The sequence below is a fragment of the Emydura macquarii genome, unplaced genomic scaffold (genome assembly GCF_026122565.2).
Source record: "Emydura macquarii macquarii isolate MOO-44397 ecotype Brisbane River unplaced genomic scaffold, CSIRO-AGI_Emac_v2 contig_705, whole genome shotgun sequence".
Taxonomy (NCBI): Eukaryota; Metazoa; Chordata; order Testudines; family Chelidae; genus Emydura; species Emydura macquarii.
This window is the reverse complement of record NW_027130842.1, coordinates 659850-675534: the sequence shown is the minus strand read 5'-3', so window position 1 is coordinate 675534 and position 15685 is coordinate 659850. Positions and strand designations below refer to the sequence as shown.

Below are 15685 nucleotides of genomic sequence, written 5' to 3'. Positions count from 1 at the left end.
AAGGAGAGTGACAGAAAAACAGGCATCACTGGTATATAGAAAGACCATCTTCTATTATGTATGCTCTGTGAGGTTGGACAGGACAAATGCAAAACGAGGAGTGACAGAAATTTTAAATGAACTTTGTTTCAATATTTGAATAAATCTAGTATAGATGGTGCTATTTGTCTATGATTGATGTGTGAAGAAATGTGCCGTATGAGTACACCGCATACTTTTCTTTACCTTGGGGACCTCGGGTAATCTAGATTGTGCATCTAACTAAGGGCTCTTCTCCTGAGAAAAAAATAAAATAAATAGAAAACGTATTTCTTAAGAGGTGTGTGTGTAAAGGATGCTCTTTCAAGTGGTTACAAGGAACGAACACAATTTCTTCTCTACAACTGCCCCAGCAGTACAATAAAATACTCTTTGTTCGCCATAAAAATATTTTACTTTTTGAGGCAAGTACAGGGGCTCATTGTGAAAACTGATTATCAAAGACTACAGATATCCTTTTCCTTGTTCTTTCTGGTTTTTGTTCGTTAATTTGCTTTTCTGTTTTTTTCATAATACCCTATCTATTAACTCCACATGAGTATTTATATACATTAAGAACATGGCTTTTGTTTTGTTACTGTTATTTTTATTAAAAGAAAAAATACATGTTCAGTTCTCACACTATGAGTCAAATACTTCTATAGAGTCAATATCTGGAATTATAAGACCCTCTTTTCAGCAGTTACAACTTTGCCAGATTTTAACCATTTGGGATAAATATTTCAATGTTGGGTGTTTGCTTCAGGCTGACTTTTTAGAAAGTCTGAACTAAAATGGTCCATGTTTCAAACATGAGATTAGAGAAAACATGTTGCCCATGATAAAAACAAATCTTACAATTGTTTTCTTGAGAAGCTCTTGAGTTTCCATGCTTTGGAGCAGGTACACAAAATTTGTCAGGGGGTTTGCTCTGGTGCCAGCGATGGGCAGTTTGCCATTCAGTGAAAATCTGCCCAAATTTGCACAAGTTATAAAGCCTCTGAAAGGAGTTCAGTTTGTGCATGGTAAGTAGAGACTCGTTAAGAGTCTGGCAGCTAAATTCTTTGATGATTCCACCTGCACAGATCATGCTCCACCCCAGAGCTGCAGGGGCTGAGCAGAAATTTTCCTACAATTCCTCCTCCCAGCTTCTGCTATGATGACAGGCACAGGAACTGAGAACAGGAGACTCTCTCTCTCTTTCTCTCAAACTTTCCTGCAGGAACCCAGGTAGCATGGAAGAGGAGGAGAAATCAGTTTGACTCAGATGGAGGGGGCTGGAGAAGTGTGGGGAAGGGGAAACAGAGGGAGAAGAGGAACAGAAAGGAAGAGAGGGTTGCAGGCGCCAGAGTGCAAGACAAAGAGGGGTATGTAGGTGCAAACAGAAAGGGAGACAGGAGCTGGGCAAATGGGGGAAGACAGCAGCAGAAGGGGAAGGAGTAGTCAGGGGGTTGGCTAATGGATACGAAGGGAGGGGGCAGGATCAGGGAGGATAGGGTGTGGGTTTGGACAGGAACAGAGCAAGAGGGAAAAGGAGCTTGGTGGGTGGGAAGGAGCAGAAGGATATTGGTGTCAGAAAATGGGGGAGAGGGAGGATTGATTTAAATCCCAGTGATTTAAATTACCTGTTTTAATCATGATTTAAAACAGCAAGCAGGAAACCTTGATTTAATCTATTTTAATCTTGTTTAATCTAGTTATTTTCATAAAGAAAAGATGATTCTCAGTGGCTAGTAACCATTAAAACATATTGATTTACCACTGAATATAACCTTTATACTAAATTATGTGCTTCTTTTTGCTAACACTTTATCAATACACATTTATTTCAGCAATTGTATAGCTTAATTTACATTTATTCAGATTTTTAAGTTTTACATTTTCATTATGTTAGAAAATGGTGACCGATGCATTTATTTACTAACTGGCAATTATGTAATTTGTGATTTATATGAAGCTCTATTTGAATGGAAATTCAAATACAAATTAAAATGCACAAAATAACATTAAATTATTTTTTAATAAATAAAACTACTTAAATGTGCTGGCAGCATAAGGCAAAATGTTTATGAAAACTAACTGATTTATTAAACAAAGGAAATATTATCTGTAGTTGGTGAACGGAAGTGATTGTTTCTGGTCACCAAGTCCTAGAAAGTTTTAGACCTAGCAGAACTCATCTTCTCACACCCAATTTTTATTCATACACTAGAAAAGGAAAACAAACTTTCCTGTTTTTTTGACTCCCTATTGGTTTCTTAACTTTGAATGAGCTAGTCATTGAACTTAATTAGCTGAATAAAGTAAAATGAAGGAAACATTCTTTCTGTATCTGGAGAACAGGCTATCGCTCAGAACAGCTGGTTTAGCACTGTAACAAATTCTGGTTTCAGATTATTAGTCAGTGACTTCCACCAGTTCCGTGGTTTGACTTCTTTAAAATTTGGCAGCAAATATATCAGCTTAATAATATTTTTGAATAGATTACAAATGTAGGCCCTAACATAGGTTGTCAATTTCAGATTTAATTTTATATATGTTTATTTTTTTTAAATGAATCAGTGAAACAAAAAAAAGAGTCCCATTACATACAACTAAATATTGACAAATTTTATAAGTGCTTGTGTACAAATGCTAGAAGTCTAAATACTAAAATGGGTGAACTTTAGTGCCTGATATTAAATGAGGATATTGATATAATAGGCATCACAGAAACTTGGGTGAGCTATTGTGATCAATAGGACATGGAAGTACAAAAAATATATGCATGACAGAGTAGATTGCATTGGTGGGGAAGTGGTTCTATATTGAAAGAAAGCATAGAGTCCTACATAGTAAAAAGCTTAAATGAATCTGTACTATAGAATCTCTATGGATAGAAATTCTATGCTTGAATAGTAAGAGTATAGCAATAAGTATATACTACCGATCACCTGCCCCGGATGGTGACGGTGATTGTGAAATGATCAGGGAGATTAGAGGAGTTACAAAAACAGAAAACCCAATAATAATGGGGGATTTCAATGGTCCCCATATTGTCACCTCAGGATGGAATGCAGAGATAAAGTTTCTTGACACCTTAAATGACAGCTTCTTGGAGCAGCTAGTCCTGGAACCCACAAGGGGAGAGGCAATTCTCGATTTAGTCCTAAGTAGAGCACAGAATCTGGGCTGAAGAAGTGAACATAGTTGAACCGCTTGGTAATAGCGACCACAGTGCAATTTAATTTAACATCCCTGTAGTGGGGAAAATACCAAAGAAACCCACCACCATAGCGTTTAATTTCAAAAAGGAGAACTACAAAAAATAAGGAAGCTAGTTAAATGGAAACTAAAAGGAACAGTCACAAGCGTGAAAAGCCTGCAAGCTGCATGGAAACTTCTCACATCAAATGCATTCCCAAAATTAAATAAAACAAAAGCAGTAAGAGCACCAAAATAATGCCACCATGACTAAATAGCAGAGTAAAATAGGCAAAAAAGCATCCCTTAGAAAGTGGAAATCAAATCCTACTGAGGAAAATAGAAATGACAATAAACTCTGGCAAGTGAAGTGTAAAAGTATAATTAGGCAGGCCGAAAATAATTTGAAGAATAACTCGCAAAAGCCACAAACTCTAACAGCAAAAAAAGTACAAGTACAGCAGAAGCAGGAAGCCTGCCAAACAATCAATGGGACCATTGGATGATCAAGGTACTAAATAAGCACTCAAAGAGGACAAGGTGTTGCAGAGAAGCTAAATTAATTCTTTGCATCAGTCTCTGAATTTGTCTTTACTGCAATAGATGTGAAGGAGACTCCCACACCTGAGCCATTCTATTTAGGTGACAAATTTGAGGAACTGTCTCAGATTAAGGTATCAGTGCAGTAGGTTTTGGAACAAATTGATCAATTAAACAGTAATAAGTCTGGAGGAACATATGGTATTTAGCCAAGAGTTCTGAAGGAAATCAAATATGAAATTGCAGAACTACTAACTATAGTATGTTACCTATTGCTTAAATCAGTCTCTATACCAGATGACTGGAGGACAGCTAATGTATCACAGATTTTTTAAAAAGTCTCCAGAGGTGATCCTCACAGTTACAGGCCAATAAGCCTAACTTCAGTATCAGGCAAATTTGGTTGAAACTATAGTGAGAAAAGAATCATCAGATACATAGATGAACACAACATGTTGGGGAAGAGTCAACATGGCTTCTGTACAAAGAAATAATGCTTCACTGATGTATTAGAATTGTTTGAGGGGGTCAATAAACATGTGGACAAGGGTCATCCAGTGGACATAGTGTTTTGAACTTTCAGAAAGCCTTTGGCAAGGTCCCACACCAAAGGCTCTTTGCTGGGATGGGATAAGAGGGAAGGTCCTCTCATGGATAAGTAACTGGTTAAAGGATAGAAAACAAAGGGTAGTAATAAATGGTCAGTTGTTGCAATGGAAAGAGGTAAATAATGGGTTCCCCCAAGGGTCTGAAAGTGGAACCTTTGCTGTTCAACATATTCACAAAATGATCTGGAAAAAGGGGTGAACAGGGAGGTAGCAAAGTTTGCTGATGATGCAAAATTGCTCAAGATAGTTAAGTCCAAAGCTGACTGCAAAGAGTTATAAAGGGATCTCACAAAATTGGGTGACTGGGCAATAAAATGGCAGACGAAATTCAGTGTTGATAAGTGCAAAGTAATGCATATCGGAAAATGTAAACCCAACTCCAAATACAAAATGATGGGTTCTAAATTAGCTTTTACCACACAACTAAAAGATCTTGCAGTCACCATGGACAGTCCTCTAAAAACATCTGCTCAAAAACCTCAGTCAGAAAGCTAACAGAATGTTAGGAACCATTAAGCAAGGAATTGGTAATAAGAAAGAAAATATCATAATGCCACTACATAAATCCATGGTATGCCAACACCTTGAAGACTGCATGCAGTTCTGGTCGCCGCATCTCAAGAAAGATATATTAGAATTGGAAAAGGTTCAAGGAGGGCAACAGGTATGATTAGGGGCATAGACCAGCTTCCATATTAAGAAAGATTAAAAAGACTGGGCCTGTTCAGCTTAAAAAAGAGATGAGTAAAGGGGAGTATGACACAGGTCTATAAAATCATGAATGGTGTGGAGAAAGTGAACAGGGAAGTGTTATTTACTCCTTCAGATAACACAAGAACCAGGGGTCACCTGATGAAATTAATAGGCAGCAGGTTTAAAACAAACATAAGAAAGCACTTCTTCACACAATGTATGGTCAACCTGTGAAACTCATTGTGTGGGGATGCTGTGAAGGCAAAAGTATAACTGGGTTCAAAAAAGAATTAGATAAGTCATGGAGGATAGGTCTATCAATGGTTATAAGCCAAGATGGTCAGAGATGCAACCCCATGCTCTGTGTCCCTAAACCTCTGACTGCCAGAAGCTGGGACTGGATGACAGGGTACAGTCACTCTATAATTGCTTTGTTCTGTTAATTCCTTCTGAAGCATCTGGCACTGGCAACTGTCGGCAGACAGGATACTGGGCTAGATGGACCATTGATCTGACCCAGTGTGCCCGTTCTTATCTACTAGTTTTCTGGTGGGCTATGCTAGAAATACTGTTTCAGCTACTTAAGATTTATAAGTAAAAAACCTGCCACTGAAAACAGTCAATTTTTGCTAACTTCATTCAGACATTGAATTACTGAAGCCTCCTGAGAGTCCCCTTCTATCCTCTGAAGCAGAGAACCATATAACACAGCCTGTCCTTCCCTCCTCCAAATGAAATGAAATAAAGTCCCTGGCCCAGATCCACAACATTTAACTTGTAGGAGCCTTGAAAAACCACTGGAATCCACAAATCCTGGTTTAGGTACCTAGGCTTCCTATAAATGGAATGGGAAGAGAGAAGCCCCTGAGAATGGGGATCCATAAAAGCCGACATTAAAGACAGGAAACTGCCTAAACTAGCCAATGAGAGATGCAGGCACTAAGTCCGGTCTGGTGGGAGGTTCTTAGTTCTGATCCACAGCCAGGAGCCAATGTCTTGGATTGTGGTGGCTTAGGCACCTAAGCCATTTCTTGCAAGAACAGCAGCAGCGCACTTGTAATTTCTTACAAACCCTTAGCCAAGTAGTTAGGGGAACTCACCCGCCCCCGCCTCCCCCTCCTCTCTGGCCATTTCGTGTAGGCATGCTGAGCACAACCAACGGATCAGGTCCATAGAGTAAGACAGGTGTCATCCCACCTATCTTCACCTGGTTTGAGGTTTGCACTGAGGCTTAGCCATGAGATAGGTGTCTGGGCACCTGACTGAGAAAGCACCTGTGCATGCCCAGAGGCAGAAAATTAGGCATTTAGTGAGTTTGGACACCTACAGGGTTAGGCAGCAGCTGGGGGTGGGGGAGGAGGAGGGAGGGTTGTGGATCACAGTAGCACCTAAATCTGGGATTTAGGCAACTAGTCCCTTTGTGGATGTTAGCCCTTTGATTATTTACTCTTCTAACCTTATTAATTGCCTAGGCAGGAAGTATCCCATCCCACCCAAATTTTGATTGGCTAGCTCATGGACGCACTCAGCTGTCCAACTTAGTAGTAGCAAGCATAGCTGTTGAATTACAGTAGTGCATTATTGGGGCCACATTGTGTTAGGTGCTGTACACACATTTAGTAAAATGACAGTCCCTACCCCAGAGAACTTTCAATCTTGGATGCAATCCTGCAAAAACCTATGAACTTGCGTAACAATATGTACTGTGAGTAGTCCCATTGTCTTCATTGGGACAACTCACAGTGTGCAAAGGTAAGCATGTACATAAGTCTTTGCAGAATCAGGGCCTTGGTTAATGCCAAGGTGCAACAGGTGGACAAAACAAACAAACAGGCTGGGGAGAAGGGGGATGAGGTAACCGTAATATGAGCATGTAATATGTACACAGTTTAGCTCACCACCTGCCTACCCATTATCAGCTGGCAGAGTTCTGTGGGCATCCTGGCAGAAGTGAGTCATAAGGAGGGATTTGAAGGAGGACAAAGTAGAGCAACAGAACAGTCCCCTGTACCTGCGACAGGTTTGCTCCTGCTAGAGGATTAGAGGTATTGGCCCATTATGGTCCACTACATTATACACTTCTGGCCTAGATTTATTTTTCAGACACCACTGAATAGGCATTATGGGCACTCAGCACCTCTGATAATAAGCAATGTGGAGGTAACATTGTTTTTAAAACCGTAACTTTGGAATTTCCTGACGTTTTCATGCTTACTGTCTGAAATATAACACTGCAGTAGTGTAATTTGGGGGATTTAAAATACCAATAAACAATTTTATTTCTAAAAACAGCCCTACTGAAGCACTCAGGGTGCTGTATAATATTTACATTTTTGGACAACACTATAAAAACATTCCAATAAAAACACTCCCAAAATGTATACAAATGTTCTATTAAAAATCAATGGGGCTCAGCATGGGGGAAAATATGGAGATGGTGGGAGAAAGTAATAAATATGCAGGCATTATATTCTACCTTGAAAATGACCAAGTAAATTGCCAGTGCACAGGCAGTATACAGCTGTCCCTTTTTTTCAGTTTGATATATTTCTGTTCTTCTTCACTGGTGACACTAATTTGTTTAGTACTATAACAATAATTTCTAACAGCTGTTGTCACATTAATAAACTACATCAGATAACTGCAAATTTCAACAAACCATTTCAATTAAATATGCTAAAAAATCCACTGCTGAATAAACTGCTAGTTAAATAAGATAACTACTTTGTTAGGTCATACCCATATCCTTTCTTATCAAAAACTAGAATCACTAATAGTCACACTGAACTTTAACAAATGAAGCCTCACAAGAGAAATGGATTCAGTACAAGGACTAATTATGTGCATTTGTACCATGGACAATTATTTATTTTTTTTAATTTATTGAGAGTGCTTAATCAAACCAGCCTATATTATTTTCACATTAACTACAGTGCCTGAGGACTCATGGGAATGCAAGTTAAAAATATTTTCCAATAAATACATACATACATAAGCCTATTATATGTTGTAGATATTAAATACTTTATAGGTATGTATATTACATAGCTATGATATATTATATTTGTGTTTTGTAATTTGACTTGTTAAAATATTACTCATTCAGTCAATAGGCACCAATCTCATGCTCTGGGAACATTTACACCATTTACAATTTACATTCATATAAAAATATAAAGATATTATAGTAATATAATAGATTGTCATTCATCTGACTTGTTCATGGGGGGATACACAACTAATGCTCACTGATATACAACACCCCAAAATATGGTAGATTATTTACTTATTTTATTATTTACTTTTTATGTGCATGCACATTAAAGCAATATAGCAGCATATAAAGCCACAATTAAGAAACATATTGAAATATTAGTGTCCTTTTTCCTTTTAACTGTGGTATAGCTCTCTGACACCTGCATTAATATCTGTATATACAGTATGAAATATGTAAGTAAATCTCAGACCATCAACTAATGGTACATTTCTCATTATTAGTCAACAGGGACTATATCAGAGGTAATATAGCACTTAAAATACCACAGAAAGAACCACAAGATGCTTCGATAGATCATGTTTCAGTTCATATGTAAGTATTTCTCTTGCTCTCTTTTTTTTTTTTTAGGTTTGAAAATTTGACTGGTTTGTTGCTTTACACTAATATGTCCAGGTTTAACACTCTGGACAGAAATATTTTCATGCTGAAATTATTTATCTTTCAAAAGTGACAGTCAAACAAACTTTCCAACAGCAATTAATTTATGTTCTTCCTCAAATTTGTTCATATTTTCAATCCTACTGTAGATTCTTTAATCAAAAGGCAATTATTTTGAATCAGGAATCCTTCCACTTTGTTTTGCACAATTTTATACATAGAACTATTATTACTTCAAGAAAGCTATTGCATTTAGAAAATGAGAAAACAGCTAGGATTATGAACATGATAATGTGTAAAACAACAGAAAACATACAATTTAATATTAAAGGACATGTTTCTGACAGCTAGCCTGCTAAACATGTAACAATGATAAAGTATCTGGCCACTCATATGCATTAGCTTTTTCCACGGTGTTTTCAAGCGTATCTGACTACTTCAGAAAATAAACACAGTATGCACTCATGCTCATCCCTTAAACAGAGAAAAGGGTTTCCTTCTTCTCACACTTAACTTGAAAAATCCTCCACATCCTTTTTTTTCTACATGAGATGTTGGAATGTTTTGGCCACAAGGTTAAGAAAGATTCTCCCATTTATCACAACCTGCCAAGCACAACAGGGTCACAGTCCAAACCTGAATTCTACCACTTAACTAATCCAAGCTTCATCACAAGCATGAAACTTCAAAGATTTTTTGCCATAGGCAAAAATTAGCTCTTATTTGCTTTAAAACTCAAGTATCAATCAAGTTAAATTGTGCTTTAGTGAAGCTAACATTTTGAACATTCAGAATAATGTATATCTTTTCTCCCTAGTCCTGACTCTAATTGAATGCAGAGCTTACCTGGTATATCAATATAACTGCTTCTACAACTTTGACAAAGCAAAATTAAGTACAACAAAAATCTGACTGACTGATTTTAAAAATATAACAAAACCTTTTACCTTTTTTCATTTGATTAAAAAAAGCAAATTTGTATATATCAAAATTAAATGTGCATCAAATAATTCAAATGCATACAATAATACAGATGTTAACAGATTACCATAGTTCATAAAAGAGATTTTCAAATTATTTTTGCATTCTAAACTTTTTATTGTTAGATATATTTAATTAGCAGCCATGGTTACTTTATTTCAGGGATAAGTAGCCAGGTTATAGATATTCCTGAAGTGTCTTAATTTTGATGATTCAGAGATTTATTCATATGATTATTCTTATATATATATATTTTACCGTAATATTTATTAAGAAACTCACAAATTAGCTTCAGCTCAAACATTAAATCTTTCTGAATTCCACCATTTTGAGATTTTATTGACATTTTGCTTTAAATTCTATACAAAATATGAATACTGTACTTTTTAATCAATATTTTTTAAAAGAATTAAATGCATCCTTTTTTTGAAAGAATGATTATATAACAGTATTTTTAAATCCTCATTATGTTTCAAGACAGTCTGTTTTCTTACAAAATATATTGTATTTCATTTAGCTACTCTTTTAAGCTAATTCTTAAATATTGCATTAAATGACAGAATGTATGGAACACGGGCAGTGATATATGAATATAAAACTTCCTGTTAAGGTTTTATGGGAATGTATTTTTCAATTTGGTTTTATCCAATACTGTTTTGTTAGTTGGAAATATAACTATAGTTAATATTAAAATTCCATACACCATGTACATGCTTTTTATATACAAATGTAGCTTAGCCATACTATCATGTTTATTTCATTTACAAATATAATATTATAGTACAATTACAATGTCAACTAAGTTAGTATTTATTCTGAAGTTGAAAACTGCATATTTTAAACAATGCTAAATATTTTCAGCTTGCTATTTTCAAGCAACCCAAAGTTGCATTCTAATACTTATAACATATACATATATTTATTTGCTGAGGAAGGAAAGAAAGCTGCAGAAAATAGAGAAGGAACAGGCTATGTTAGCATACCTATAAGAGATAATTAGGATATATCCTCTCATTTGCTTGCTCCATTTTATAGACTGCCAGGAAAATTTATTAAATCTCGCTCAACATATACTTATGAAGTCATTTGGCTTTTGTATTTCTTTAACAGCTGCATTACTTTCTCTATATATACACATGATTTCCCCAAAGCTAAATTTGAGATCACTTTCAGGCCATAACTTACAGTGGTGATGCTATTTAATTCATTAAACCATTTAATATATTAAGTAATTCTAAGCATTTGAACAATTGCACACAAACAATTCTTGCCTTAAAGAAAACTTTTTAAAAAAATGCTTGGAAAAGCTAATATTTTTAAGCAAGGAATTAAAAAAATATGTTGCTTATATATCTTTTTAGCATTTTCATTTATTTTAGTTCAGAAGGCAAAAATCACAGTGACAAAAAGGTGGTGAGACAGTTAAAAGTCATTCAAGTCAAATATATTTCAGAAAATAGCGAGCAATCTAAGAAAAGAAACATGTAATTGGATACTGCTGCTTGGTGTTAACCAGACCCTGGAAACTAAATTGAAGAACTTATTGGCTGTAATAATTTATCATACCTTTCTTCAAAACAGGTTCCCTAAACAATACAGCTCCCAGTAGCAGTAAATCAATTTTCACAGGTGGGCAGAAGTAGTTTTCTCCCCTGAACTTTGTTTCCTTTACTAGGATAATAAAACAGTACTCCTAGAGCAAACCCAGCCTGATTCTCTTGAATGAAACAGACATTTAAGAAGCAGTAATCATTATGCCAACTCGCATCATGGCCCCTGAATGCAGCAGAGCAGCAGTTTTGCTGTACTCGCCTACTACTCTGACTTCAAGGTAGAAAAATGCATTTGGACATGATGTACAGCAACACTCTAAGCAGGGACTTATGTAAAATACCATTCTACATTCAGAATTCATTCTCCAGAAAGTATTTACATTATTACAAAGCACATAAAAAGTTCTCAAAGATTTCGCAAAGCAGTAAAATTACAATCAAATGTGAATTTCACACTTTTGCTCCCAAATGTCACATAACACTTTAGAGGAAAGGTAAAAGCTAGTCTTTTAAAGAAAAATTAGCATTGACACATTAGTATGATTACACTTGGTCATCTTCTGTTCTAAACAAATGTGAAATCATGTTAGAAATATACTAAAATGTAAAATAAATAAATAATTTCACTTCATGTATATACATATTTAGTTTTGACACCAAATATTTTTTTGCCAATTACAGCTAATGAATTTTATTGCCCAGGCTCTGAAAAATGATGATTTCCCATCAAGACACTTGTCATAGTATTTTAACCATTAAGTATTCCTTATATTAAATTTAGCCAAAAAAACAATAAACTACAGGTTATATAAAGTATGAGACTTACATTGCATGTTATCTAAAAGGCATTTTATTTGCTACCGAATTTAAAGAATAATCCCATATGAAAAAGGAAAAGTAGCTTTTTGAGAAAATACAAGAAGCATTTAAGAGCATTTGACGAACTCACAGTTATGAGCTACATGCTCAACTACTGTACTCAAGTCACTATTACCAAATGTATTGTCTTAAAGCTAAGTTCAAAACAACTAATTACAGAGGAGAAAGGATGTCCTTTTTTTAATGAGACCTGATTGTGCAAATAGTACCCACTATTATCTCTTAATTTATCCCTAAACTACATGCATATTAATCTCACATAAAATCCATCATAAGCTTACCTCATTTGTCTTGGAAGAACTGAAACAAATTCCCCAACTGTGTAAACTTAGCCTCCAGAAAAAAATATACGTGTGTTATGTTTAGCACCAATTAAATTCCACTGTACGGCATCTAAGGTGAGCAGCCAATTTTAGGACCAGGAAACTCTGTGTAGGTCATCAGTATTGTCTTAAATTCAGAAACTACTAAAGACACTTTGTTCTTCCTAAAGACACTTTGTTCTCCCTTGAACTGTCACTGTGCCTAGCTCAGTTCAGTTATTTAAGTTAACTAAGAGGAGATCTGGATAGTAAACAAGCTTGGCTCTGACCAATGGCTTTCCACACTCTTCTGTTTATAGTAAGATGACTTGCATTCAGAGGTCACCCCCATCAACAGCTCCTGTCTTTCAGTGGGTATCTAATGTGCTGCATTTATCCCAAGGCTCTTTTAATGAAACCACCTTCCTAGTCTCTGCTTGCCTGCTGTTGCTGCGACACATCTGCTCCTTAATGTATGAAGCAACTTCAACTGTTAAAATATAATATATACAAATGAAATAATTTATCTTACAAACTACAAGCAATTTAGATATATTAAGGTTGCTATATATTTACACTTGAATATAACAAAACATATTTTAAAGGTTATAAGATTTGTATTAGGCAAAGCACATAAGTTTGCCAAGAAAATATTCATCTTATAAATAAAAGAAATTCAGGCACAAGGAGAATGAATTCCATTGTTTGATCTGGACTTTAAAACGTTTTAAAAATACTCCTCCCAAGAATAATGTATGTGACTGCACTAGATAATATTTACTTGAATATGTTAACATGTTGGAAACAAGAAACAGGGAGTATCCTCAAGCTCTGCTGTAAAATGAAAAAGTGCCAAGAAAAACAAAGGTCAAGTGCCAGAATCTCAATGCAAACACCACAAAGTCAATTCGATTCTTAAAGAATACACAGAATTGGGTGCACTTTAAAAGGTATAATAAAAATACAACAGGGTAAATAAAAATAATTTTCATGTCTTATACACACAATAAATGAAAATTTAGTTGCTACTGTTTTGTGTATCAACTAGCAATTTTCCCTCTGCATTTTTATTATTCTTTACAGCACATGTCCTTAAAGACCTAAAGATGGAAACAAAGCTATTTCTTGGCCCACACAATACAGAGTTTTACTGTATTGCAAGTTACCTGTCACAAGCGACATGTCTAAATAAACTGTATTTTAAAATGTAAGGAAGAGTGCCATATTTAAACTCTTTATTGGTGTTTTCTTTTTCTTTTTTTTTTTTAAGAGGGACTTTTTTCCAAAGTTCTACCGCTATATGTGTTTTCACCTTCTGCCACCAGGCAAAATCAAATGTTAAGTGCTGTTTTACACGGACACATGAAACTGAAGATGGCACTCTCTCCCCACATGAGCATAAACCAACTTGCTGCTTGGAAATAGTCTTTGAGTGAAAGTTACACCTGCAACACATTTTCGGCACCAGTTTTTGTCACCACTACAACATTTAAATGACAGATAGCAACCTGGTTCTGTTCAAGCTAATAAAACATGATTGATGAACTGGGCTAGAAAGCTATGTCACTTCAGATTAGGATATTTGTGCCATCGTTTGACAGCTTCAACTCTTTATTATTAGAAAGGATTGCCAGAACTGCAATAAATACTTACATTCAGATACCTGTTTTGTGTACTTAAAACTCCTAATGAGAGCTTCATGAAAATATTGTATAGATTTTTAAAAACCCAGTGTACTTAAGAATACAGAACATTTCCTTAAACAGGTGCTTGTCAGCTGTAATTATCTCCAGTATTAAAAGACTAAGTAATCCTCATTTTATTGTATTATGTGGTATAATATAGGCCTGCCTCTGTGACAATGAAAATCCATTGAAGCATATGAAAAGTTTTGGGAAGAGTATAATCGGCTTTCAAACACTGTTTTAGACATTAGTATTAGACCTATCCCTGTTCTTAACTGCTATAACAATCAAAATGTCAGATGTTGAAGTTACAGCATGAGTAAGTACTTGTGGTTTATTTCACCAGTAGAATAAAAAACAAAAGAAAAGCTACCATGGAAAAGGCTGTGAAAGTGAAGACAGAAATCCACGGAAAATATATGGACAATGTGAATTAAGGGCCAAAAGCTGGTGCTTGGTGCAAAGACCCCAGTTAAAGGACTCTGCATAGGAGAAACCCCTTGGGAGTTAGTGAGTGACAGAATCAGGTTCCCCCTTCCACCTGATATTATGCACAGAGCAACAGTGCGGTTACTTACACAGCCCACTACAACAGCACATGGGCATTTGGCCTTCCCCCGGCACAGAAGAATCAGGATAGTCCCATTGTTTTTGGGCCTTGAATGACTGGGGCAATTTTTGGCCCAATAAAAATGTAAAGGTAATATTTTCAAACTTATAGAAAGAATGATCCAATTGCAGACAAAGTAGTAATAATTATAATAATGCCAATAGTGCTTCTGTCACCAGTTATCTAGAAGAAGCTTCCTCCCCTGTACAAGTTAGGAAAACTGTCACCTCAGCATCTCCATGACTAGTGAAATTACTGTACCTGCAAACTGAATTTACTAAGAAGGAACCATTTCCCACAGATGCATAAAAACTAAGTCCTCCCTTTTCTTTTTCATAGTTGCCCTAGAGGCATACTGCAGCAAGGAAAACAGAGAGAAAAGAGAAGTTACAGGGGGGACACAAATCATCCTGTATATCACACAAAATATTTATTGGTTTGGATTTTTAATCAGTTCTGGAATCAGAATTATTTGGATTAGAGTCAGTCTAATACAAATCCTATTTATTTTGAGGAGCCATTTGGAATTTTCCTCAGAATATCTCACTTATCTTACCGATTGTTTTATATCTTGTATCTTAGTGGTCTTTGTTTGACTGCAAGAAAAGAAAAGAAAAGAAAAGAAAAGAAAAGAAAAGAAAATGTCATCAAACTTCCATTCTTCACTATGTAAATTAGATACAGTACTATGCACCACTGTATAAGTCACAGATAATTGTTACATCCACATCTTTATAGAATATCAGATTTGGTGATGGAGCCACTTTCATACTCTGAATTAATATTTGGTTAAACAATGCAGTCCAGTTGTTGTATATTGACAAGAGTGACTAAGGAATAAAGAAGAATTTAACTGGGGGAAAAAGTCTGAAGTAGTCAATAATCTTACAAATTGAGTAAATCTCACTGTGAAATACATCTTTTTCTTGAACTCTTGATTCTGCATTCAAATAAGGCTTGGAAATGTAGGATAAAGAG

General features: G+C 35.6%; 1 protein-coding gene and 1 long non-coding RNA gene across 8 annotated transcripts in view; one reads left to right on the top strand and one right to left on the bottom strand.

Annotated features, from left to right (window-relative positions):
• EYA4 (EYA transcriptional coactivator and phosphatase 4) overlaps nucleotides 1-15685 on the bottom strand; it is a 184523-nt gene that overhangs the window by 99744 nt on the left and 69094 nt on the right. Inside the window, exon 1 of one of the 7 annotated variants that reach the window (XM_067542254.1) lies at nucleotides 12392-12453. The exons of the other annotated variants lie outside the window; for them this stretch is intronic. The gene's annotated coding sequence lies outside the window, so the exon portion shown is untranslated. Of the gene's footprint in view, nucleotides 1-12391; nucleotides 12454-15685 lie in introns of those variants that run through there. 7 annotated transcript variants of the gene reach the window in all.
• LOC137149030 (uncharacterized) lies at nucleotides 1179-13792 on the top strand. The gene is made up of 3 exons (XR_010918649.1): nucleotides 1179-1248; nucleotides 8541-8631; nucleotides 13683-13792. It is a non-coding gene; the product is annotated as an uncharacterized lncRNA (long non-coding RNA).